Source organism: Eumetopias jubatus, unplaced genomic scaffold, assembly GCF_037043125.1.
Source record: "Eumetopias jubatus isolate StellerSeaLion01/CBP00866 unplaced genomic scaffold, mEumJub1_p1.0 scaffold_12, whole genome shotgun sequence".
Lineage (NCBI taxonomy): Eukaryota > Metazoa > Chordata > Mammalia > Carnivora > Otariidae > Eumetopias > Eumetopias jubatus.
The window spans coordinates 11822801-11848691 of NW_028274818.1; the positions used below are offsets into that span (position 1 = coordinate 11822801).

General features: G+C 39.5%; 1 protein-coding gene and 1 pseudogene across 1 annotated transcript in view; one reads left to right on the top strand and one right to left on the bottom strand.

Annotated features, from left to right (window-relative positions):
• The window catches only part of MARK1 (microtubule affinity regulating kinase 1), a 113030-nt gene that overhangs the window by 79985 nt on the left and 7154 nt on the right, over positions 1–25891 (bottom strand). The gene's annotated exons all lie outside the window — the stretch shown is intronic.
• On the top strand, positions 23320–23691 carry LOC114210422 (large ribosomal subunit protein uL29 pseudogene; annotated as a pseudogene).

Genomic DNA, 25891 nt, shown 5'->3' on the forward strand with positions numbered 1-25891 from the left:
ATCATCTTCACTATGGCTTAGAGGAGCAAGAAATGGAAGAATATCTGATTGATGTGATTAAAATGTAGTAATTTGCCCCTTGAATTATACTCATTTTTCACATCTACTATTCCATTCTTGACCTGTTGCAAATAATACCTTACTGAAATGTAAAAGCAGAATGGTACACACTTGGGATTTTATATCCTTTTGCATAAAATAGATAGCTTTGTACTGACCTAAATTATAATATAAGCAGAATTATCCTCCCTCAAAAACAAAAAACAAAAGAGCCAAAAAAAAACCCCCCCAAAAAACAAAACAAAACAAAATCCCCACAATCTTGTAAGGAAGAGAATGAGAATAAAGAGGAAGGTATTTTGAGAATTTCCTCTTTGGTATTTGAATAAACTGTCTTACAGATGAAAAAAATACTATTATCTCAGGAATAAGATGAAACCACTACACTTCGACATTACATTGTTAAGTTTAATTTAACAAACATATTTCTAAAAGATTTTATTTACTTATTTGACAGAGAGAGAGAGCGCGCGTGCACGAACACAAGCAGGGGGGGGATTGGGGGGGGAGTGGCAGGCAGAGGGGGAAGCAGGCTCCCCGCTGAGCAAGGAGCCCGATTCGGGACTTGATCCCAGGACTCTGGGATCATGACCTGAGCCAGAGGCAGACGCTTAACCAACAGATCCACCCAGGCGCCCTAATTTAACAAATATTGACCAATAACCTTCTAATTGACAAATATGAATTGCTAATGGAATAAACATAATTATAAGAAATGGCCCTAATATTCAAGGTTAGTGGGGAAACTAGTACAGTTTGGCTATGATATGGTGGTGATCAGTAAGACAGGTACACTACACCAGGTGCTTGCTACCTTTCCATCAGCTAGAGTTGTTTGCCAGCATTGAACCATTACTCTCAGGCCACCCGAGCTGTAATTAGTACATCTTCTTTTACCCACCTTGTACCATATGGGACCTATTTAGAGAATATATATATAGGAAACAACTTGCATATACATCTGGACTTTCACCTTTCCAGCAATTATCACTTTAAATAATTAATTGTACGTCCCCCGAGGGCAGAGAAAGTGCTGATTTGTCTCACCGCAAGCAAAGCACTTTGTATAAGATACCTGGCCTACCACAGGCTCTCGTGTGAAACGAATGAGCGAACGTCCAAAAATATATAGGGCTATGTCTGGGCTCCCTCAATCTCGTCTCTGACACTCCTCCAACTACACACAATCTTTAGTTAAATATAGTTTCACTCTGAGCCACAAAAAGAACTTCTGGACCAAAAAAAAAAAAAAATCATGAAACAAAAAACTCTAAAGTATTTGTATTAAATGAAAATCATAGAGGACAGACAGAAATCAAATCCCAAGGTTATTTAAAAGCCATTTAACGCCATGGTTTCTGCTCCGTCCCTCCCCAAGCTAATGTTTTTTAATAAATAAGCACATAATCCATTTTACGTGGTAGTCCTTCTCTTTTCTGCTGCTGTGCTCTGAAAGAAGTCATGGAACACTGCATCAAAAACTAATGATGTAATGTATGGTGATTAACATAATATAATAAAAAAAGTCAAAAAAGAATAAAAGAAGTGCTGATTGACAATGAAATGGCCAAAAGACCACACAATGAAGGAGAGCAGTCTACCTTAATAAGATTATCAGTGTTCCTTTTTTTTTTTTAAAGGTTTTTATTTTTAAGTAAACTCTACACCCAATGTAGGGCTTGAACTCACAACCCCCTGACCAAAAGTCACATGCTCCACTGGAGCCTGCCAGGCACCCTGGATTATTAGTTTTCTAAATCAAAAAATGGCTGGGTTCAAATAAGACATTTCTATTGAAAGCATAACTTGCTTATTCATTTCGACAGCCTTCAGCACTTCAGCATGGTGATACAGAGAAATGGTTCCAGAGTCAGGCTGCGTGGCTTGAATCCTGGCCCGGCAACTTAACAGCTGGGACCTTGGACAGGTTGTTTAACCTGGGTATTCCTGGGTCACCACCCATGGAAAAAGATGTGATGATAGTACCTCCTTCAAAGAGCTAGTTCAACAGTCACCCAATTGCACGAGGGGCATTCTATGAGCACCGTTTCTTAAAGAGTTTCATGTGGGTTCTCTCCACACTTTACTTTCTTCGTATGATTTGACTATCTAAAATTATGTTATTTTTTTAAAAAGTACCTGTTTTCATATGACTTCCCCTGTAACAGCAGAAATGTGTCTGACTTAGTTACCTCTGCATCCCTTGTGCCTACTTAGAAGCAGTGCCGGGAATAACCAAGGAGGAACTCAGTATGTATTTGTAGAGTGCAGGGGATGAGTAACACACACCATGTGAGGTATTCTGCAAGCATTCGACAAATGTAAGCCGTTATTATCCAGGTAATTAATTCAGGTAAATAATACAGGCTTTTGTGTTAGCTCTTCTAAGTAATTTTCCTCATTGTGTTTGCAGGTTTTATTTACTATTCACCAAAATCAAAAAAGTACATTACTGCTTGAAAGGATTTTTCCTTCCACTGTTAGCAAGCAGTTGCCATTTGGAGATTAGTTCAGTTCATCTCAGACATTTAGTGAGCACCACACTATGAACCGCATTCTGCAGATACAGCACTGAAAGACCGTCCAAATTAGCCAAGAGATTTGTATCTTTGCCTAGTGCCTGCTTCTGGCCAAGCTACCTACCTAAACACGGTATTATAAGGGTGGATATCGATATGTACAGAATATAACTGGGTTGGGGAGGTGGGAGTTTGTAAAGGATCCTGAGCATTTAATGGAAATCCTCACATGGTTCTACGTGGCTCTTCAAATTCCTTCACTCATTATGGCTAAGATTCTACCTTAGCTACTGTTTTTGTTGATAACAGTAGCACCAAAAGGTACAGGCCTAATTTCTCCCAAGTGAGGTGTTTCTGAAATGTAGCCACATGGGTGAAGGTTTGCACAGGTCCTGAGCAAACTAAGGAAAATATATTTGGGTGTATATGTAAATGCATGTTAGTGTAAGACTGTCAAATGTTCTCTCTTAAAAGAACCAGCCTTTATTTTGAGGTCATGTCCTTGTATTTACTGGTGTTGAGCCGTCCTTCTCTTTAAATAATTAGGTTGATAGCTCATGGTGAGTTTTCCCCACTTACTCGACAAACAAAAAGTTGGCAATCTCATTCCATTTCCAAAAGGTTTTTAGATTTATTTATTTACACAAATTTTACCAGTGAAATTCTGAAATCTAGAACATCCAGACGTAAAAAGAACACAATTAACAGCTGCCTGGCCAAACTCCAAATGCAGAGTATTTGATCTTTTATTCATTAACATGCTGTCTCTTCCTTCACCCAAGCCCAATTTTCATTAACCACTTGTCTGTAACCGTTGTCTACACTATTCCAGCAGATTTTAATTATAACCCAGACAATATTAAGAACAATTTTCTGACCATATGTTTAAGAATGGTACGGAAGTTTCCAGGAAATGCTTAAATCTTGCCACGCACTGAAATAAATGCTATAATCAAATTGTGCTCACAGCTTTGTTCTTTGTGACTTTTTTTTTTTTTTTTTACTTTTCACGTATCCTCTCTAAATAGAAGCTCGGAACATTTAGTGCATTTATTTGATGCATTGAACTCTTGTCTCCAAGTCCCTACTGTCTTGCACTGGAATATTCAGAGCTTTCTTCAACCTTAAAACCTCTGATCCATGAGCCCTCCCCCAAGCTCACTACCACTCACTCCTGCCATGGCCCCCCTTCGCTCCTTATCCAGGGGGTGTGCCAGGATCCTCTACTACAACCACTGCCTTGTAAACATCCTTCATGCGTGCTGGCCAAACGCTCCCGGTGGTGAAAGCCCGTGGTGCTCCAGCTCCACACCTGCGCCTGAGCAGCCAACATTGTTACGGACACATCCAAGCAGGCTACTTGGTTTCATGTACGTTTTTGGCCTCAAATCCCAAATGAGGACTCAATCTTCTGACAGTCCTCCACACTGGAGTACACCCGCCTGACCCTTCCCTAAAACTTCATCTGATGCTTTCTCCTCCTCTCTCTCATAGCCCCACTTGCCAACTGATGTTCTGTTTAGTAACAGTTCATTAATAATAAAGAAACAATTGCAGAGATGCTCAGTGTTCAACCCACATCAAAACTACAGTCTATCCATAAACTTCATGAACTGCCCCTGCTGTTAGCAAAGACCAAAGCCCCCGCCCAGGCTCTGGCTCCCAGTCAGTCTCATCTTTTGCAGGGCTTTGCTCCTGTACTTCCTCTTCCTCACCTGCCTCATTAATTCCTCCCTCTCGAATGGACTTCAACAGTGTATGAACATCCCCCTGTAGCTCATTTTAAAAGAGAAAATTCTCTCAGGACCATGGGTGCCCCCCCTTCCAGGTCCGAGTCTACTTTCTCTGCCTCCCTACACATAACAAGTTATTACAAGAAGGTTTTGCAGTTGTTTGTAAGTTGCTGCCACCAATTCTCAATCTTTGCTTCAACCCACTCCAACCAGACTTGTGTCCATCATTTCCCTGGGGCCAGTCTTGTCAAGGCTACCAGTTACCTCTTGGCAAAAAAATCCATGTTGCCTGTGACACGGCTGACCCTTTTTTTATTCTCGTGGCTTCTGCAACATAACACTCTCCAGGTTTTCCTCCCAAGTGACTTCAGTGCCCTTTGCCCCTCTTCTCTCACGCAAAATGCTGGCAGGCAACCAGGGCCCTGTCCCCAACACCCCTTTCTAGTTTATTCATTTCAAAGAGTCAGTTTTTGGTGTCACTGATTTCTCTCAGTCTCCTCTGTTTTTCTAATTCATTAATGTCTGCTCTAATTTTCATTATGTCTTTCCTTCTATTTTCTTTTTATTTTATTATGTTATGTTAATCACCTTACATTACATCATTAGTTTTTGATGTAGTGTTCCTTCTATTTTCCTTTTGTTTAACCTGTTCTTTAAGTTGCAAAACTGACCTGAACCTATTTAGTTTTCTTCCTAAAACTCGCTAATTAATTCTTAGCCCCTTATTTTTAATATGTGCAATGAGGGTTATATTGTATTTTTTTCAAAGATTTTATGTATTTATTCATGAGAGACAGAGAGAGAGAGAGAAGCAGAGGGAGAAGCAGGCTTCCCCACTGAGCAGGGAGCCCGATGCGGAACTCGATCCCAGGACCCTGGGATCATGACCTCAGCCGAAGGCAGACGCTTAACCATCTGAGCCACCCAGGCACCCATCTTAATTGTATTTTAGCTGAAATATATATGTTCAGAGAGGGGAGTATATTCATTCTGTCTGGAGTATACAACTGTATACACGTCCACTGAATAAAACTTATTCTGCCTGTTCAATTTTTGTTTGTTCTAATTTTTTAAATTATTATAGATGTTTTTTTAAAAACCATCTATTTATCAATTTTTAACATATCCTTTTCGGGGGCTTTACATATTTGGGGGCCATGTTGTTATATACTTACAGATTACTGAATATAGCTCCTTATAAATACTATCTTTGATGATTTAGGGTATTTACCTTCTTTATGTCTAATAATGTTTTTTATCTTATTGGTCTGATATTAACATTAATATAACACGTTTTTATCACCTTTTTCTTCCTTTTAATGGTCATACAGTTTTAGTCACTTTTAAATAGTTGTAGTGAGGTTTTATTAGTTTTTACACAAGCTGAGAAACCCTTTCTTTTAAACAGGAGAGTTTAATCCTCTTATATTTATTTTGTGATTATTTTACCCAACTTTTGTTTCCTTTTTCTTTCTTCTACCGGATTTAGTTTATTTTAATTTTCCTCCCCACTCCAAGCGGGCATACATTCTATTTCTTTTAAATTTTAAAATGCATAATATGCCTTAAATTTAAAAAATAATCCATTTCCCATCCTCCTCCTGAGCAACCCAAGACCTCAGAAGTTTCAACTTCAATGTTTCTCCTGCCATTTTCCACATTATTCATATCTAGCATTTCTGTTCACTTTTCTCCCAACATCCTAAATATAAGCAATTGCTCTGTTAGTTCTATAGTCAGTGTTTATATTTATCAACCTGAAATGTCTTTGCTTGTTCGAATCTCTTGCATCCAACTCCTTTCTTCTAATTCTATTTCCTTCTTCCTCGATTATATTTTTTAGTAGTTTAAGAAGGGTATATAGGTAGAAAACTCTCGGTCTTTATTTGTCTGAAAACACCTTTTTTTGGTCCTTACTCTTAAAAGATTATTCAGTTAAGAAGAGAATTTGAGGCTGATAGTTATTTTTTGTCACATTACGTAAAGGTGTTATCCCATTTTTAATATATTTCTTATTGCTGATGAGAACTCTACTGTTCATTTAACCGTTGTTACTTCGGAGATCCTGTTTTCTTTTTGACTGTTATTCAGATTTTCCTTCTATTTTGAGTTTGCAATTCCAGTGGATTTTTTATTTACTCTGCTAGGTATTCAGTGTGTACCAATCTGAAGATATATATATCTTTCAATTCTGGATAATTCTCAGCTATCACCTTTTCAAAGATTGCCTCTGAAAGATTTCTGCTATAACCTCTTTCTGGAATGCCTATTAAATGCAAGTTGTACTTTTTCATTTGATTCTTGTTTCTTAATTGCTCTTTTAATATTCTCAATGTCTATTTCTCTATGATTCATTCTAAGTCATTTCCTCAGATCCACATTCCAGTCCATTGAGTCCATCTTCAGCTTTTAGGTATAATCTGCTGCTTAGCCATTCTACTGAGTTTTCAATTTTTAAAGACTATGTATTTCATTTCTAGAATTTCTATATAGCTCTCTAATTAGCCTATTTCTTTGCATTTGTTATGATTTTTATTCCTGACTTAAAAATTATCTTAAACAAATTTACATTCAGATTGTCCCATTATTTCCACTTCTTGGGGTGTCAGTTCTCTGTTTCTTTGCATTCATTAACTCTCCACAAAGATGGTTAGTTTCCTCATGTAGTCCATAAAATTTTGTGTGTGTGACAGTCCTATGAACTACAGATTTTGAAAGTAATTCTACTAAGCATTTTTTTATTTGTATCTACCAGAGTCTGCCAAAGATATGAAACTATTATGTTAATTTCTGTTTGGGGTTTCCAGTCCACACACTGCAGAGTTGTTTGATTTCTTTAAAGTAACCTTTTCCCCTTAAAACTTTAGGCATTAGGTAGATGGCAGCTCCCTCAACCAGGAGTAAGAGTTTTTCTGTTTCCTTCGCATGGAGATATAGCTATCCAGGCTTTGAGCTTCATAGAGGAGGCTCATTTCCCCTCGTACAGGTGGTGTTGATGGCACATCTCTTGTCCCCATGAGGATGCTAGCACCTTATTTCACAATGCTTACAATGGACCCAAAACCCTGAGGACTGTCAAGCTGTCGGCTTGTACTCACCATTGTGGATTTGATTTCTCTTCATTTTCGCCTCCTTTAAAGCTCAGTTACATAGCTAATAAACTTTTAAAAAATTATATTTAAGCCTATATATTTGTTTGTACCAAGAAGGGAGAAAACATGTCAATTCAGTCCACCACAGTATTGGTACTCCCCTCTTTTTCTAGCTAGACATTTTCCCTAAGTGAATTTACCCAGTCATGTGACTTTCAGTATCATCTATATCATACAACTCCCAAACTTTTATCTCCAACTGTGACCCTTCCTTGGATTTTATTTTTTTTTTTTTTGGACACTTCCTTGGATTTTAGACATATTTTCTGACAAAAAACTTATATCTGGAATATATCTTTATAAACTCCTCCAAACCAAGAACAAAAAGAACGCCAACCCAAACTTAAAAGTAGGCAAAGACGTGTACATACAAATCACAAAAGAATATACACAAATCACATAATAAATAAGCATACTAAAAACTGCACAGCATTAGTCAGTAGGGAAAAGTAAATCACGAATCACAATGAGCTACCACTATATACCCACTGGAATGCCTAAAATAAAAAAGACTGACAACACCAAACGTTGGTGAGAAAAAGAATTCTCATATGTTGCTGGTGGGAGTATAAAATTTTACAGCTGTTTTAGAAAATATTTTTTTAGTTTCCTAAAAAGTTAAAAATATGCCTCTGCTATGACCTGACAATTCCACTCCTACATGTTTCCCCAAAACAAATAAAAATATGAGTCGAATAAGACTTGTACAAGAATGTTCATAATAGCTTTATCCCTAATAACAAACTAGAAACAACCCAAATGTTCATCAGTGGGAAAGCAGATGAACAAATTTTGGTATATCCATAAAAAGAATACTATTCTGCAACAAAAAGTAATAATTTATTGATATATGCGACATGGATGAATTTGGCAGACAAGATACACTAAAGAAGTAAGAACAATGCACTACTTGATTCACTTAAACAAAGTTCTGGAACAGGCAAACTAATCTGTAGTAAGAGAAACAAGAAGTGTTGAGTATTTGGGGGAGTGTGCTGATGAGAAAAAGGCAGAAGTGAACTTTCAGGGATAATAATGTAAATGTTCTTTATCTCTATTGGGGATGATGTGTACTTTTATCAAAACACACTGAACTGTACTAAAAAAAATCTGTGCATTTCTCTGTATGTAAATGTTACCTCAGTTTGAAACAACTACCCACCAACCTTCTACTTAACTGTAACTTAGATGTCTGGTTTTCATGTGACCGTTAAAGGAAAACCACACCACAAAATTCAATACTAAATATACACACCCAATTGTTCTAAATATTCATGTAATAAAATTAGAAATTTTTAGCCGTTTTTTAGGAGGGGGAGACTATATTCAGAATTACTTCATTTGCCAAAGCTACTGTTTTGAACGCTGTCCAAAAATTTAAAGAAAAAAAATCTCCAATGTGCTATCTAAACAAATTGTACAATATTACTTCCTTGCAAGAGTAGTTATTAAAAGCTGCAACCTTCTAAACGCACATCACCAGTTAACATTCTGGTCAAAAAGAGCTCAAATCATCGGAAGCCAGGAATATCCTTGTCATGTGCTGGTCACACACTGAGTCACACGTTAACCCTAGCAAGGCTGCTGTGCTGTGCAACGTCGGGGTGCACCTTATACGTCCTAATGCATGTGAACGGTGCTCCTGGACTTGAACATAGCCACACTTGGTGGCCCTGATCTCAGCTATGCCAAATGAGTAATAAACTGAGGCAGTAATTGATATGAATGTATACAAGCAACACAGATCAGTTTGAAAAGTCAAATTACCCATGGCCAACATGAGGAACACGTCTCTGTGCTCAATACAACTGGTGCTTTGGTACTGTCGACTTAGCTAAGCAGCCATGTTTCCCCCAAATTCCCTTCCCAATATGGTTCTGAGTTACTGGCCATGAGAAATCTGTGCAAGCTCCGGAAAGTAGAAATGTTATGCTCCAGGTCTAGGTCAGGTGCTTTTGCAGCTCCCACTGTGACTTAAATCAAAATATAGTCATAGTCCCTCAAACAGTTCCCAGCCTGGAGTTAGTTCAAAGGCCCAGAGACCCCTGAATGAAGGGTCTTTGAAAAAAGACAATCCTAGTTATGCCCAAATGCGTACTGTAAACCCTCCTCCTAGCTCTCTCCCAAGGGGGACTGTGGCAACCTACTAGAGTCACTACGCACTGGAGGGTATGGGGGGAAAGCCCAAACTGTCTCCAAACTAACAATAATTCCTCGAGACCCAAAACTCCACTCTGTTAAACCAGTCAGAGCAGGAGCTTAAGGAAATGAGACGATCAATGCACTTGTGGACTGGGCCCATTTCACAGTGGAAACAGCGGGTCCCCCAAATCCATCCTGTGTTCCTTCCTCAGCTCTGGAATACACAGTTGGAATTTACATACTCAGCACCTGCCAGAACCTAAACTCTGGTTCCCTAGCCTGTGAATGAATAGAAGGGCTAACATGCCAGGAAAGGGCAGGTGGAAGAGATCAGAACTACATGGTCTTAGCAGAATAGTAAAACAAAAGCAATCCTGCCTCACGGAGGGATGGCAGAGATGAGTGCCACCATAAAGATGCAGTGACACCAATTCCCAGTCTCCATTCAACTCATTTCTCCGACCTGTGCAGAAGACAGATAAACCTCAGAAAATGACAGTAAGTTATCAAAACTTAATCAGCTGGTAATTCCAATTACAACTGCTACTCCAGATGTGGTTTCCTTGCTGGTCAAATCAATGAAACCTTGGCACATCACTGACCAGAGGGTGGGGCGAGGGGGGATGCATTTTCGCTCTACTTATTAGTAAAGAACATTTGAAGCAGTTCGCAGGCTCTTCACTATGCCAATGCAGGGTGCTTCAAAATTCCAGCCTATGACATCATCTAGTCCAGGGCTTCTCATCTCAGCGCCATTGACATTTGGGGACCGATAACCCCTTGTTGCAGGGGGCTGTTCTGTGCATGATGGGGTACTTAACAGCACTCCATGCCTCTACACACCAGATGCCTGCCCCAGATTGGTGATACCAAAAATGTCTCCAGACATTGCTGAACGTCCTCTGGGAGGCAAAAGTGCCCCCAGTTGAGAACCACTGACCTAGTGTGCAGGGACTTTCATCACCTTTCCTTCCACAGGACATCACACTGGTCTATTATGTTGGTAACATTATGCTGCCTGGATCAGCTAAGCAGGAAGTTAACAACTACTCGAGACACCTTGATAAGATACATGTGTGCCAAAGGGTAGGCAATAAATCTCACAAAAATTCAGGGGTCTGCCTCCTCAGTGAAATTCCTGAGAATCTAATAGTCTGGCATCTTTTGAGATCTCTCTTCCAGGGCGAAGAACAAATTGCTGCATCTGGGCCCTCTAACACCTAAAAGAGGAGACACCGTGGATATGAATTTTGAAAGTAAAATATACTTCATTACCAGCATGGATAACCCAAAAGCTTGCCAGTCTTCTAATAGGGGCCAGAAAAATAGGGTCTAGGGCTGTGAACAAGCTACTCTACCACTGGAACCCAGAAAACTCACTGGTGCTTGAAGACTGGGGTACAGAGAAATCAAGTACTGAGCCTTTGGTGGACCCCAACATGTGACTCACAAGGCAAACTTTCAACATTTTGGAGCAAAGCTAGGCCGTCCTCTGTAGATAATCATTCTCTTTGGGGGAACCTTCTGGCTTGCCATGGGGAGGCAAGTTTCCACTCAATGTGAGCTTCCCATTAGGACCTGGGTGTTGTCTGATATCATTAAGCCAATAAAACCTGGGCACACACAGCAACATTCCACCATCAAATGGAAGTGACATCACATATGAGGCTTGAGCAAGTCCTGAAGGTACAAGGCCAGTCGCACGTGACCCGCATTCCTGCTAGGTTGCTTATTTTGTCTACATCCACATCTATGGACTCCCGGGGCGATCTGTTGATAAATGTACTCAAAACTTCCGGCCCAGGTTCCAGCTGGTTCTGCACGATACACTGGCACCTCGCAGGAGGCGAACCAACGCAGGAGGGACCATGGGCAGCACCAGAGCCCAATTCTGGGCAGCATGGAAGGAACAGCGGCAAACAGAAAATCCCCCAGGGGGTGGAACGTTAAGCAGTGCACCTGGTTGTTCATTTTGCCTACAAAGAGAGTGTCAAGTAGGGATCTACAGAGCTTCACAGACTGGTGCTCATGGCTTGGCTGAATGATCAAGGACTGAGAAGGAACAGGATTTGAAAATCCATGACAAGGAAGAAGAATGTGAACAGGTCTCCCTGAATGAGCACAGCATGTGGCGAGAGCTGTGTCCTGTGTGAATACGCACCAGAAATGACTCATGCTAAAGATATCGGCCTCTTTCTCCAGCCACCCATCTTCCTAGCAACATGGACTAACACTCACCAAAGCTAATCTGCCAACTGCAGAGAATAATATTGAGCTCCCCCAATGACACCACAATTCCCAGGAGGAGGGGCTGAAGTTAGCCAGTTACCTGGTGGCAGGTTGATTAAATTAGACTACTTTCATCACAGAAGGGGCAGTGTTTCTGATCTCACTGGAATAAACACGTGCTGCACTTACAGCATACATTTCCACCATCGTGATATTCCACACAGCATTGCTTCTAAGCAAGGAACTAATTTCACAGAAAATGAAGCATGGCAATGGGCTCATGCCTGAAGAATTCACTGTTCGTATTATATCCCTAATACTCCGAAGCAGCTGACTTGAGAAACCAGTGGAATGGCCTTTTAAAGATTCATGCCAGTTGGGTAACAACACCTTGCAGAGCTGGGATAACATCTTCCAGGATGCAATACGTACTCTGAATGGGTGACTAATACAGAGGACTATTTCTCCCACAGCCAGGATTCAGAGGTCCAGGAATCAAGAGATAGAAATTGGAGTAGCTCCTCTCCCTGCCACTCTTAGTGATCCATCAGAAAAATTTTTTTCTTTCTAGTCTCTGCAACTTTGTGTTCTGCTAGCATAGAAGTCTTAGTACCTAAGACAGGAATGTTTCCACCAGGTGTCACAGCAATGGTCCATTACATTGCAAGTTGAGACTGCTTCATGGCAGTGAATCAGTAGGCAAAGAAGTGGGTTATTATACTGGCTAGGGTGAATGATCCTGACTATCCAGGGGAAATTGAGTTGCTATTATGTAATGGCTTAAGGAGGAATATGTTTAAATGCAGGAGATCCTCTGGGGCACCTCTTGTTACTCCCTTGTCCTGAGACAAGTCAATGGAAAATTACAGTAACCCAACAGAGGCATGATTTCTGATGGCCCAGACTCTTCAGGAATCAAGTTTGGGGCTACCTCACCAGGCAAGGAATTATAATCACTCAGGTGTTTGCTGAAGGCAAAGGGAACATGGAATTAGTAGAAGAAGGTAATTATAAATGTAACCACATGACCCGTTGCAGAAACAAGGACTGTAATATTTAGGAGTATCTCTTATTTTGGTATGAATATATTTGTGTATAAATTAACCAATTCTTTCTTTTAATGCTCTTTCCCCATTTCCATGTCACCTAATATTAAAGTGTTAATATTAGATAACTTTGTATTTCAATACTAAGATTACAAGGTATAAAAACAAGAGTGTGACTCAGAAGAGAAATGAACATCACCCAGAGATGGATAAAGGGACTTCATATTTTCTTTTGAGGAGAGAGTTAGCATATTTTTGGTATATCTAGGATGGTGGCATCATACTAGGCAAAAGCATAAGCTTGCTATTATCTTCATTTGGAAGTTAACCATGGTTATAAGAAGTGTGGCCAAATCCCATACTTCAAAGGGATGGCCAAGGTGACATGGGGTACGCTGTGATGACTTCTGGTATGAGAGTTTAGCTAAGCTGGAATTACATTTCCCAAAAGTCCCTTTCCTCTAAGGTCCTGGGTTAATACTGGACACAGGAGACACGTGCACAAGATCTGGAAGGCAGAGCTAAAACAGTGGCCACTGATAGGCTCTGAAGGTCAGTGCCGAGCCAGACAGAGCCGCAGCTCATCCTAGTAGAGATGATCTGCGGGCACGTCTCGTGAGCATGGCGCAGCAGTCAGGCTGAGTAGCTCTCCAACTCCCGCTGGAGCACCTGCCTGGTCTCATGGGAATCCCAGTCCAGGTGCTCAGGCAACTCTGTGATGAAGGGCATCAGCTTATCCTGCAGGTCACCACCTCAGAGCTTGGAAAGCAGCGAGACATAGAAACGCGTTCCCTTTTGTCCTCACAGACTCCAGAGTCCTGTTCTCTCCCACCTCGCGTTCATCGTTTCTTTCTGACGGATGGTGCTGTGGGTTTCAGCCTCTTAATACCAGACTCCAAAGCAGCAACCACATACACAATACTAAACCACTGTGTAACTTTAATCCCACAGTAAAAGCCTTAATCTAGACGGCTCACAGGATTCCACTTCCACAGTTGAACTCAGATGTAATAATATAGGTAAAACTCCAATGTTCTTTCTTTTAAAAGTACATGAACATGGGACTTGTATTTCTAATTTAACTATTATGGAAACTTGACTAGGGTGAAATTAAGCCCCTGAGTAAAAAAAGACCTATCAAGTATTATTTTTAGAAAGACGAAGAGAAATGTATTTCTTTAAAAGAAAAGGAGGACAAACACAGAATTAGAAGAACTTTTCATAAATCCACCAAAACCTTGCTCAACAAGCTATTTTCTGTAACTTCCAAGGGGCAAAAATATAAGCACTATGATTCAGAAAAGACAAAAGAAGACACTATATTCCAGCATACACAATGGCATTATCAAAATTATCTTCAACATGTAAACGCCTGATTTAAGACTCGTCTTTATATTTGGGTTCAGTAAATTCAATGCAGTCTCAAGAGAGAGATTCCATCAGCATGTTTGAAGCAGTAATCAATCCAAGAATATTCGTCCTCAGCCTGAAGAATGAATGTATTGACATGAAGAAAATGGTGAGCATGGGAAAAAGGGAACCCCCAAGAATGTGAGTTTAGTTGTGCATTTTATGACCACTGGGTAGGAAAAAGAATACATCCCCCGGAGCAAATGTGAATCTCCTCATCATCCTGGTTTTTTGATTCTTTGTTTCCTTGGTACCACCACTGAACACTTGCTCTTGCAAAGTATGTAATGTACACCTGATAGCTGAAAACCAACAACCCACCCAACCCCGTAAGGGTTATTCTCATTTTACGGGTAAGGAAATCCTTATGAATGACTACGCTGGGAATAAGTTAACCCCAGGGATATCCTGTCTACAAACTGGTCCTCTTAAACATTACACAACCCCACAGGTATGTCTGTTCCCACTGAGAACACCGATGTCACCACACACCTATCCTCTTCGGCACGCTGCTCTGATACCTTGTTCCCTGAGCCACCTGCCGATAGTCTGGCTTCCCACTTGGCTTTCTTACATGAATACAAGCATTCTAGCAAACCAGGAAGTTATACCTCACACTGTACACTTATAATTTTAATAATTTTTAGTATAAAAAGGAATATAAATCCATGATTTAAAATACAGAAATTTGAAAAAATTAAAATCATGTATATCCAGTAACCCTGAGGTAAACACTTAAAACTCTGGCATATTCACTTCCTTTATCTCAACGTACTACCACCACCACTACTACTAACAACAACAGCAGGAGCAGCTAACACTTCCATTCCTTCTACTAGGTGCCAGGCACTCTCCGAAGGGCATTACACATACTCAATCATCTAAACCTCACAACAACCCAAAAGGTAGGCACTGCTGTTACTACATTTTACAGATAAAGAATAAAGAAAGAAAATAAGTGGCTTCCCAAGATCACAGAGCTCATAAATGGCAGAGCTAGGACTAGCACCCACATAGTCTAACTTCAGAGCATGTACCCATAACCTAGAAGTTCTACTGCCTTTACACCTGAATTGGGGATACAAAGGGCAATCACTCCCCTTCAGGAGGTAGACAGGGAGCCACTGAGCCTGTATTTTATTTCTAGAGGCGTTCCTTCCTGAGATACTCCCCTACCCGCCCCGCCCCCCCCGCCGCCCCCCCCCCCCCCCCCCCCCCCCCCGGCCAAGACCCCCTCTGGGAGGTCTTTCACTACTGCTTGCCAGAAGATATTATGAGCTAACACAACTGAGTCCCCAGGGGATAAAAAGAAAACATGTGCTTAAATTATATCTAAAAATACGGTATTAAATTCTTTCAGAAACTTCCTAGTCTTTCACTCTCACGAGTACAAAAAACCTAACAGCAAACTCATGCCAGAAATTACAATGGATGTTTGTTCTTTAAATCATTAGATTTTATTTAATTTAACACTCTAGTAGTCAAAGCTTTATTCTGAGACCTTCAGGTTCTGATATATTTAGTAAATCTAACAAAATCCAGTATTTTTTCCCTAACATAAGCTAATAATTGTATCAACTTAAATGTATCAACTTAATTGTATCAACTTAAAAAAGTCAATACACTTTCTGCATAAATTTTTTAAAGTACAATAAAAATTTAACTGATGACTTTAGGTTATGAACATGAATGCCAGGGATGAAAGGAAATCTCTCTGCAAAACACCTCAGATGTTCATAAAAAAAAAAATGACCAGAATGTAAAAAGCAAATACTGTATCTACACCTCAGATTCTTTTTTTTTTAAAGATTTTATTTATTTATTTGACAGAGACACAGCGAGAGAGGGAACACAAGCAGGGGAACTGGGAGAGGGAGAAGCAGGCTTCCCGCTGAGCAGAGAGCCCAATGCGGGGCTCGATCCCAGGACCCTGGGATCATGACCTGAGCAGAAGGCAGACGCTTAACGACTGAGCCACCCAGGTGCCCCTACACTTCAGATTCTTAAAAGTACTTCAAAATTGTCCAGAGAATGAGTGAATCTTAATTGTATATATTTACTAAACACCCATCAAGCAGCTACTACGTGCACAGCACTGTGCTAAAGTACTTTTAAGTATTTTACTGACATATTCTTGCTGTTTTTTATATAACACAGCAAACAGTTCTGAAAACTTCTGAAAGCCAATTATGCCAGACACTGCGGCTGGACTGATATGGGAATCAGTACCAGGGTTCCTTGTCTCAAGCAGTTTGCAGCATTATATGTGGGACAGGTTTAAGGAAATCACAGTACAGTTTGAAAGTACTGTTACAAAGCACATGTGAGATAGAACCAGAAACATGATAAATAATTCACTTGTGGCAGAACAGAGAACAGAGTCTCCTTCCCGACATACTCTTCCCTCCCCTTGATTTCTCTCCTTGCCTGGAAAGGAAGGGAAAAAGAGAAAGGCAGAGGTAATCAACCACCCAAGCGGGTACCAACCTTCTCTCCTCAAGGCTTCCCTACTTAGCATGTCCTTTGGGCGCTCGTGCTTAAGAATTTACTGAACAGTTACTTCCTTATTTCCCCAGGTTACACAAGTGGCCACTGGTACATAACTTACTTCCCTCTAGTTTTTGGTACTTAAGCAGAAATCAGAAAGAATTTAGAGTGGCCAGAAGGATCAGTGGCATGACTTAGTAGTGCTGTTCAGGTAATAAATCACCTCTAAATAAAAGAGCACTACAGGTTTATAGATAAGCACCAAAATGAGACGGACCAGTAAGCATCAGAAGAAACAAAGAGAGGTTAAAAGACTGACCCCAGGTAAAATGGCGAAATAATCATCCCCCTCAGGTCAACTGTAGTCACCACGTCTATCAAAGTCACAGACAGGACACCACGGAAGAATAATGAATTACCAACGCTGGCCTCTGCTAAATCTCTGCCCTAGTCCCTTTATATCACACTATCCTTCTGCCCTAAGTCTGGAGAGGCTCTACTTTCTGGTCTACTAATACTCTTAGGGGGACTGTGGGCTTCTCTCACCTAACTCCCGATACATACTATCACAGTAAAATGTGTTTGGGATTTCATTATGAAACATGAATTTTTCCTTAACTGGTGTTAAAAAGAAATAATTATTCTGACACTTGCTAAATGGTAAGAAAGGCTTTAGTCAAGATTATTGCACCAGGGGTACTGCGATAGGGGAGAGAGATCAGTTCCGAATACAGTAAAAACAGCTGGGGATTCAGAGCTGAGGCGAGCGGATGGAAAATTACTAAGAGGAGACCTCAGGGTCACGGGACTCCTGCTAAACTGGTCTAAGAGGGTGCTTGCTGAAGGCAGGCCAACAACTTTGACGTCAAGCTGGGGGGCGGAGGAACTTGATTAGATACCTGGGGTGGTCAGACATCAAGAGTGGGGGGATTCTCACTTAACTGGCTTAGCAGAATTCCTTGCTAAGACTGGGCTGTGCAGGCCCTGCAAGGACAGGGCAGACATGAAGGCCAAAGTGAAAACCTAGTTGAGAACAAGGCTCAGAGGAACCTACCTGACGTTCGGTTCAAGGAGTGAGTCTTAGTCACTGGCACTGGCATCTCCCCTTTACTAAACCCTTCTCCGGTATACCAAATCAAGTTTTTAAAATACCAGATTCAAAGCTCTTTCGTGGATCTTGAGAATGCAGGTCGCAAAATAAAAAAAAAAGATTTTATTTTTAAGTAGTCTCCACACCCAGTGTGGGGCTTGAACTCACCATCCCAAGATCAAGAGTCACATATTCTACCAACTGAGCCAGCCAATGCCCGAGGTCACTAAATTTAAAAACTAGTATGTTTCTAAAACACTTAAGCATACACCGAATACAAAACTAATTATGTTGCCCCTTTACTTAAGTCACCCAAGGGCTACCACGGCCCCACGACCGGTTCTTGCTGAGACAGGCAAAGCCCTGGCTAGTCTCCTGCCTGGTCCTCTCACTGCCCGCTCCCCTCGGCTACCACCCCCTCCTCTCAACAGCACACTCAGGGCCTCTGTGCTTAATGCTCCTTCAGCCCAGTATTCTCTTCTCCTTTCCACACAGCCACCTGGCAAAGGAGGACTTAACTTTCAAGACTTAGTTCAAAGGCCATGAACCTTTCTTGAGTGCCCCTTCCCCCCTCCCCCTCCCTTCTTTATTGTGTCCTGATCACTCAGATGACAAGAACTGTAACTTTCTACTGCACTTGTTTGTCTCTGTGTCTATCTCCCTGTCAGGCTCTTAGTTCCTCCAGAGCAGGAACAGATTTCATTTGCCTTTCTATCCCCTTTGTCTCCAGTTGAGATGAAACAAGTAAGAAAGGAAGTAAAAGCAAACCTTCTTTTGAAATTGTGAAAGTAGCACTGTTGATCCCCAAATGAAAGGTAGGCATGCTTTAAAGATTTAAAATAAACCTATTACCATATCCTTCACAGGTTGTTCATTAAAACTTTGGATTGTGGCTCAGCTTCCGATTTGTTTACAACCTGAACTCAACGGATACAGTGGTCAAAATAGTATTAAATAATACTTTCTCAGAAGAACACGCACTATACGGTGGACTCCTTTATTTTGCTGGCACCACCTCCCCTAATATGGTTAACCACATAGAGCTGGGAGAAGGAACAACATGAAATTCCTCATTACCTCCTTCCTCAGTCTTACACCTACAAACTCCACACACGTGTACCTTATTACCTCCGAGGATAGACAATTCCCTGATGTTTCCTACTGCTGTCATCATCTCCTGAAAGGACTGATTCATCACTTCTCCCACCCCACTTTCTATAACATAACTGGCAACCGTAATGCCTTTTTTCATTTTAGCCAAAAGATGAGATATAACGCAATCATGATCATCATCACATAAATCAGTGTTTTTTTTCAAAGCCTATCAGTGAATACCAGCATCAGAATAATGGAGAAGTTTAAGAAGAGAGATTTCTGGATCTCACCCTAGAGAAACTGAGTATGTACAGAGTGGAACAGAGCAGGGGTCAGGGAGTGTGAATTGGAAATGATCTCCCAAGCCAGCTCATAAAGTCACTAGAGAATAAATGAATAAACTAGTCCTTCCTTGATTTATTAAATTGCTGAGTGCCAAAAATATGCCAAATACTATGGGAGGTAATATAGGATATACAGAAATAATACTGGAAGTAGTCCCTGACCTCAAAGTATTTTCAATTTACTTAGGAAAAAAAGTTGACTCAGAGAATTCTAGAACAATGCTAGACTTTATTGTATAGAATGGTCTCCAAACTTTAGATCAAGTACCCTATCTTTAAAAGCTTTAACTATGGGCTACTATGGGAATATTGACAAAAATTACACATGTATTACATTAAAACATATAATATTGAAAAGATAAAATTTTTAGAAACATATTAAACTTCAATGATGCAAACTTTTCAGTGATTAAACATTATGTGATATTAATACGTATCTTGATTTTTAATATCTTGGCTTAACAATTCGTGATACTGAGATCTGAAGGGCTGATTGTAAGTTCAGTTTATGCTGACACTTGACTTCAATGACCGTATTCATATTTCAATCCATCTACCATTTATGCAAAAATTTTTTATAAAAGTCATGTTAAGAGGCAGCTTCCTGAGGACAATCAGCACTTTTTGAAAACTGAACTTTTTTGGGGGGGGTATTATCTTTTTTTAAATTTTTTATTGTTATGTTAATCACCATACATTACATCATTAGTTTTTGATGAAAACTGAACATTTTAATAACTATAACAAATGGTTTCCAAAATCTACTAAGATTTTTGATCTAGAAGATTTATAAACAAGTTAGAAAATTGTCCACATTTTTAAGTGTGCAGATGAGAAATTCAGAAATGACATGTAATTTGGGGTAGTAAAATCACATAAGTATGGACACTTCTGAACACCCATTTCCAAAGAGTTTATTCTGGTCTTTCTGTAATATAGTAAGCAAGATAATGTGAAGGGTTCTCCAAGACAAAACATACTTTTTTAAAGTGTACTGCTGGGCTTGAAGAGAAACATTCAAGGGAAAAATAAATAAACATTAAAAAACTCCAGCTAAAAGCATCTACAAAACCCAGCACTGCCCCGGGGTCCAAATATTAAGCTTTGGACTCACTACAAGGTTGGAGAACATAAAACTCCTTCACTGACCTGGGACCCCTTGAGGAGACTAGAATGTCCCAGGTCAGGGGCTTCTGGCTAGCTCAGTCAGTAAAGTATGCAACTCTTGATCTTGGGCTTGTAAATTTGAGCCCCACATGGGGAGTAGAGATGACTTAAAAATAAATCCTTTAAAAAAAGTTCCAGGTCAGTAGGAACAAAACAAAGCCTCTCTAGAAGAAGTTGTCCCCAATTTTGACCCCCAAGTTTCACAAGATAAAAATCAGGCAAATATAAGTTCATTCGCAAAGACCAGCAAATACAGAAACAAACAAGCCACAGTGGATGAGAATCAACAGACACGAACGGTAAAGCTAAAGCCCCAGGGACTTCATATAATGGAATTTCCAGATATAAGAAGTAAATAACTATATGTCAAATGTTTAAGGAAGTGAAGATGAAATCACAAAAATAAACAAAAACCAAGAGGCTATAAAATAGGTCAGACTGGCTTGAGGGAAAAATACTTACAACTTTTAGATATGAAAAATAAAATTCATGAAGTTAAAAATTCAACAATGGAAAAAGAGAAGAGTGGAGCATGCATCCAACACAGCGTGCTGATGGGAACCAGCATTCACTACGTGCCTGGGGTATGCTGAGAACAAAACGTGTGCTGCTCCTTTAGAGGAACCACAGTACAGGAGACAGACACCAGAGGGAGCAAGAGATCACAGCTCATAAAAAACAAATAAACAAAAAAACCCAGAAAATCCCTCTAATCAGGTATCTACATGCTGTTGTCTGGAAAAGACACATCTATAGAAAAGGTTTGAGAGCCCTGAGAATCTCCAGCTGGACTGAATGGTGACAATCTCTCCATGTATGAAGCCAGCCTAGAAAGACTGGGAGGGGTACCAATTTTTTTAAATGTATGGATACCAACAGAGAGTTATAAGGAACACAAAGAAACAGGAGAGAATGGCCCAATCAAGGGAAGACAATAAATTTCCAAAACCAACCCTAAAGAAACAGAAGTATATGTAGTACCTGGCAAAAAATTCAAAATGATTGACATAAAGATGCTCAATGAGGTCATGAAATGATACAGGAGCAAAATGAGAATTTCAGCAAAGAAACCAAAAATATTAAAAACAACCAAACAGAAATTTTGGAGCTCAATTTAAGAATGCAGTAATTCATTAGGGAGGTTCAATGACGGGCTTGATCAAGCAGGAAAAAGAATGAGCAAATCTGAACATTTGTTTCAAACTATGCAGTCACAGAAACAACAAAAACAAAACAACAACAACAAAAGAGAGAAAGAAAGCCATCAAAAAACCAATATATGCATTATGGGAGTCCTGGGGTGGGGGGGGGGGAAGAGAGGAAGGGAAAGTTGTTTCTTTTTTTTAAATGAAAAGTTCCCAAATATGAGGAAAGAAATGGACATCCAGATTTCCAGATTCAAGAAACCCAACGGAAGTTAAATAGGATGAATCCAAAACAGGATGAACCCCAAAAAGTCTGCACCCAAACACATAATCAAATCAAAGGTCAAAGACAAAGAATTTTGAAAGCAGCAAGATAAATTACTTGTCACGTACAAAGAAACCTCATAAACTTATTAGCAGATTTCTCAGAAAACTGGTAGACCAGGAAAGAGTGCAAATATTCGAACTGCTTGGGGGGGGGGGGGACTTGCCAGCCAAGAATGCTATATCCAGCAAAACTACCTTTCAAAAATGAATAAAAGCTTTCACAGATAAACAAAAGCTGAGAGATTTCATCACCACTAGACCTGCCTTACAAGAAATGCTTAAGGGAGTCACTCAAGTTGAACAAAAAGACACTAAACAGCAGCCACAGGAGAGCATACAAAAATATAAACTTCACCGGTAATGGGAAATATATATACAAACACAGAATACTATAATAATGTAACAATGCTGTGTAAATCATTTTAATTCTGGTATATAAGTTAAAAAACCAAGTATTTATAAAACTATAACTATAAAATGTTAATGGATATACCAAAAAATGTAATTTGTGATAACAACAATAGAGAGCATGGGGAAGGAAGAAGTAAAAGCAGAATTTTTGTGTGAGATTGAAGTTAAGCTGCTATCAGCTTAAAACAGGTTTGTTATAATTGTAAAATGTTTTATGTACACCCACAGTAACCGCAAAGAAAATACTTAGAAAAGATACACAAAAAAAAAATTAAAAAAGAAATCAAAGCATGTCACTATAAAAAAAATCAACAAAACACATAGGAAGACAGCAAGAGATGTTAAGAAAGATAAAAGAACTATAAGACCAAGGGAAAACAAATAGGAACATTATATAATGATAAAAAGGTCAACTGGCCAGGAAGATATAACATTTAAAAATATTTAAAGACCCAAATCACAGCACGTAAAATGTATGAAGCAAGCAATGACAGAAATGAAGGGAGAAACAGGCAGCAACACAGTAACAACAGAAAATTTCACCACCCCATTTTCAATAATTGGTAGAACATCCAGACAGATATCAAGAAGAAAACCGAAGACTTGAACAATGCTATAGACTAAATGTTCCTCACAGACATATTTAAAACATTTCACTGAACAGCAACAGAACACATTTTTATCAAATGTATACAGATATTCTTCAGGATAGGGCACATGTTAGGTCACAAAATCTTACAAATAATGCTAGGATCATATCGAGTATCTTATCCAAACTAACAGTATGCAACTAGAAATCAGTAACAGAAGAAAACTGGAAAATATGTGAAAATTAAGGAACATATTCTCAAATAACCACTGGGTCAGGAAGAAATCGAAACAGAAATTAGAAAATATCTTGAGACAAATGAAAACGATATACAGTCCTCTTTCCATCATCAGGAGCAGCAGATTGTGCAGACATGGTCCAAATTAAGGCTCGAGACCTTTGCAGCATCAAGGAGGAGGAGCTGCTTAAACAGCTGGAAGACCTGAAGGTGGAGCTGTCCCACCTGTGCATCACCAAAGCGACAGGTAGCATGGCTTCCAAGCTGTCCAAGATCCGAGTAGTTCGCAAATCCATTGCCCACGTTCTCACCATCATCAACCAGATTCAGAAAGAGAACCTTGGAAATTCTACAAGGGTAAGAAGTACAAAGCCCCTGGATCTGTGACCCAAGAAGACATGTGCCATGCACTTCTGGCTGAACAAGGAAGACGAAAACCTGAAGACCAAGAGGCAGCAGTGGAAGGAGTGGCTATACTCCCTGCGGTAGTACACAGTTAAGGCCTGAGCATCAGCATCAATAAAACACACACTCATACACACAACTGAGGGAGGGGGAAGAAAAAAAGAAAAGAAAAGAATATATAAAAACTTACAGGATGCAGCAAAAGCAGGACTAAGTGGGAAGTTCATAGTAGTAAAAACATTAAAAAAAAAAAGAGCACTCTCAAAATCCACCTCAAGGAACTAGAAAAAAGAAAACGTTAAGCCTAAAATTAGCAAAAGGAAATTGTAATAAAGATTATAGTAGTAATAAATGAAGTAGAGAATAAAAAAATAGAAAAAAGTCAATGAAGAGTTGGTTTTTTGAAAAAAAAAAACAAATGAAAAAAATCTCTAGCTAGACTAAAAAAGAGAGAAGAACAAAATTAAAATAAAAAATGAAAGAGGAAACATTACAACTGATGCCATAGAACTAGAAAGGATAGTAAGAAACTACCTTAAGTAATTCTATGCCAACAAATTGGCATATTGACACCTAGAAGAAATGGGGAAATTCCCATGAACATACAACCTACCAAGACCGAGCAGTGAAGAAAAAGAAAATCTGAACAGATGTAGTAAGGAGATTGAATCAGTAATCAAAAACTTTCCAACAAAGAAAAGCCCAGGACCAGAAGGTTTTGGGTAAATTCTACCAAACATTTAAAGAAAAACAGGGGCACCTGGGTGGCTCAGTCGACTAAATGTCTGCCTTTGGCTAGGGTCCTGGGATTGAGCCCCATGTTGGGCTCCCTGCTCAGCGGGGATCCTGCTTTTCCCTCTCCCTCTGCAGCTCCCCCTGTTTGTGCTCTCTGCCTCTCTCTCTCTCTTAAATAAATAAAAACTTTAAAAAAAATTAAAAAGAATAAACACCAATCCTTCCAAAACTTTTCCAAAAATTGGAGAGAGGGAAACTCATTGTATGAAGCCAGCATTACTCTAATACCAAAACCAGAAAAAGACACTACAAGAAAACCACAGACCAATAACCTTGATGAACATATAGGCAAAAATCCTAAATGAAGTCTTAGCAAACCAAATTTAACAGCACATTAAAAGGATCAAACATGATGACCAAGTGGGATCTATCCCAAGGATACAAGGATGGTTCAACATAGGTAATCAACGTAATATACCACATTAACAGAACAAACGATGAAAATCACATGATCATCTCTATTGATGCAGACAAGGCATCGATACCCTTTCATCATACAAAACTCTCAATAGGGGTGCCTGGGTGGCTCGATCCATTAAGCATCGGCCTTTGGCTCAGGTCATGATCCCAGGGTCCTGAGATTGAGCCCCGTGTTGGGCTCCCTGCTCAGTGGAGAGCCTGCTTCTCTCCCTCTGCTGCTCCCCCTGCTAGTGTGCATGTGCACATTCTCTCTCTCTCTCTCTCGTCAAATAAATAAAATCTTTAAAAACAAAACAAAACAAAAAACTCTCAACAAACTATGAATAGAAGGAAATTACCTCGACATAATCAATACCATATATGAAAAGTCCACAGCTAACATCATACTCAATGGGGAAAACTGAAAGTTTATCCTCTGTGATCAAGAACAAGGGAAGGATGCCCCCCTTGCCATTTATATTCAATGTAGTACTGAAGATCTTAGCCAGAGCAATTAGGCAAGAAAAAGAAATAAAAGCCATACACTCCGGAAAGGAAGAAGTAACAGTACCTCTGTCTGCAAATGACATGATCTTATATGTAGAAAACCCTATGACTTCCACCAAAAAAACCCAAACAACTGTTAGAACTATAAATGAATTCAATAAAGTTGCAGGCTACAAAATCAACAAACAAAAATCAGTTGTGTTTCTATACACTAACAACAGATAATGTGAAAAGAAAACTAAGAAAACAACCTCATTTACAATAACATCAAAAAAGAATAAAATATTTAGGAATACATTTAACCAATGAAACAAAAGACTTGTATACTGAAAACTACAAAACATTGCTAAAATAAATTAAAGAAGACACATATAAATGGAAAGACATCCTGTGTTTATGATTTGGAAGATGTAATATTGATAAAATGTCCATACTACCCAAAGAGATCTACAGATCAACACAATCCCTATCAAAACCCCAACGCCATTTTTTTACAGAAACAGAAAAGACAACCCTAAAATTCACATGGAACCACAAGGACCCTGAAAAACCAAAACAATCTTGAGAAAGAAGGACAAAGATGGAGGCCTCACACAACTTC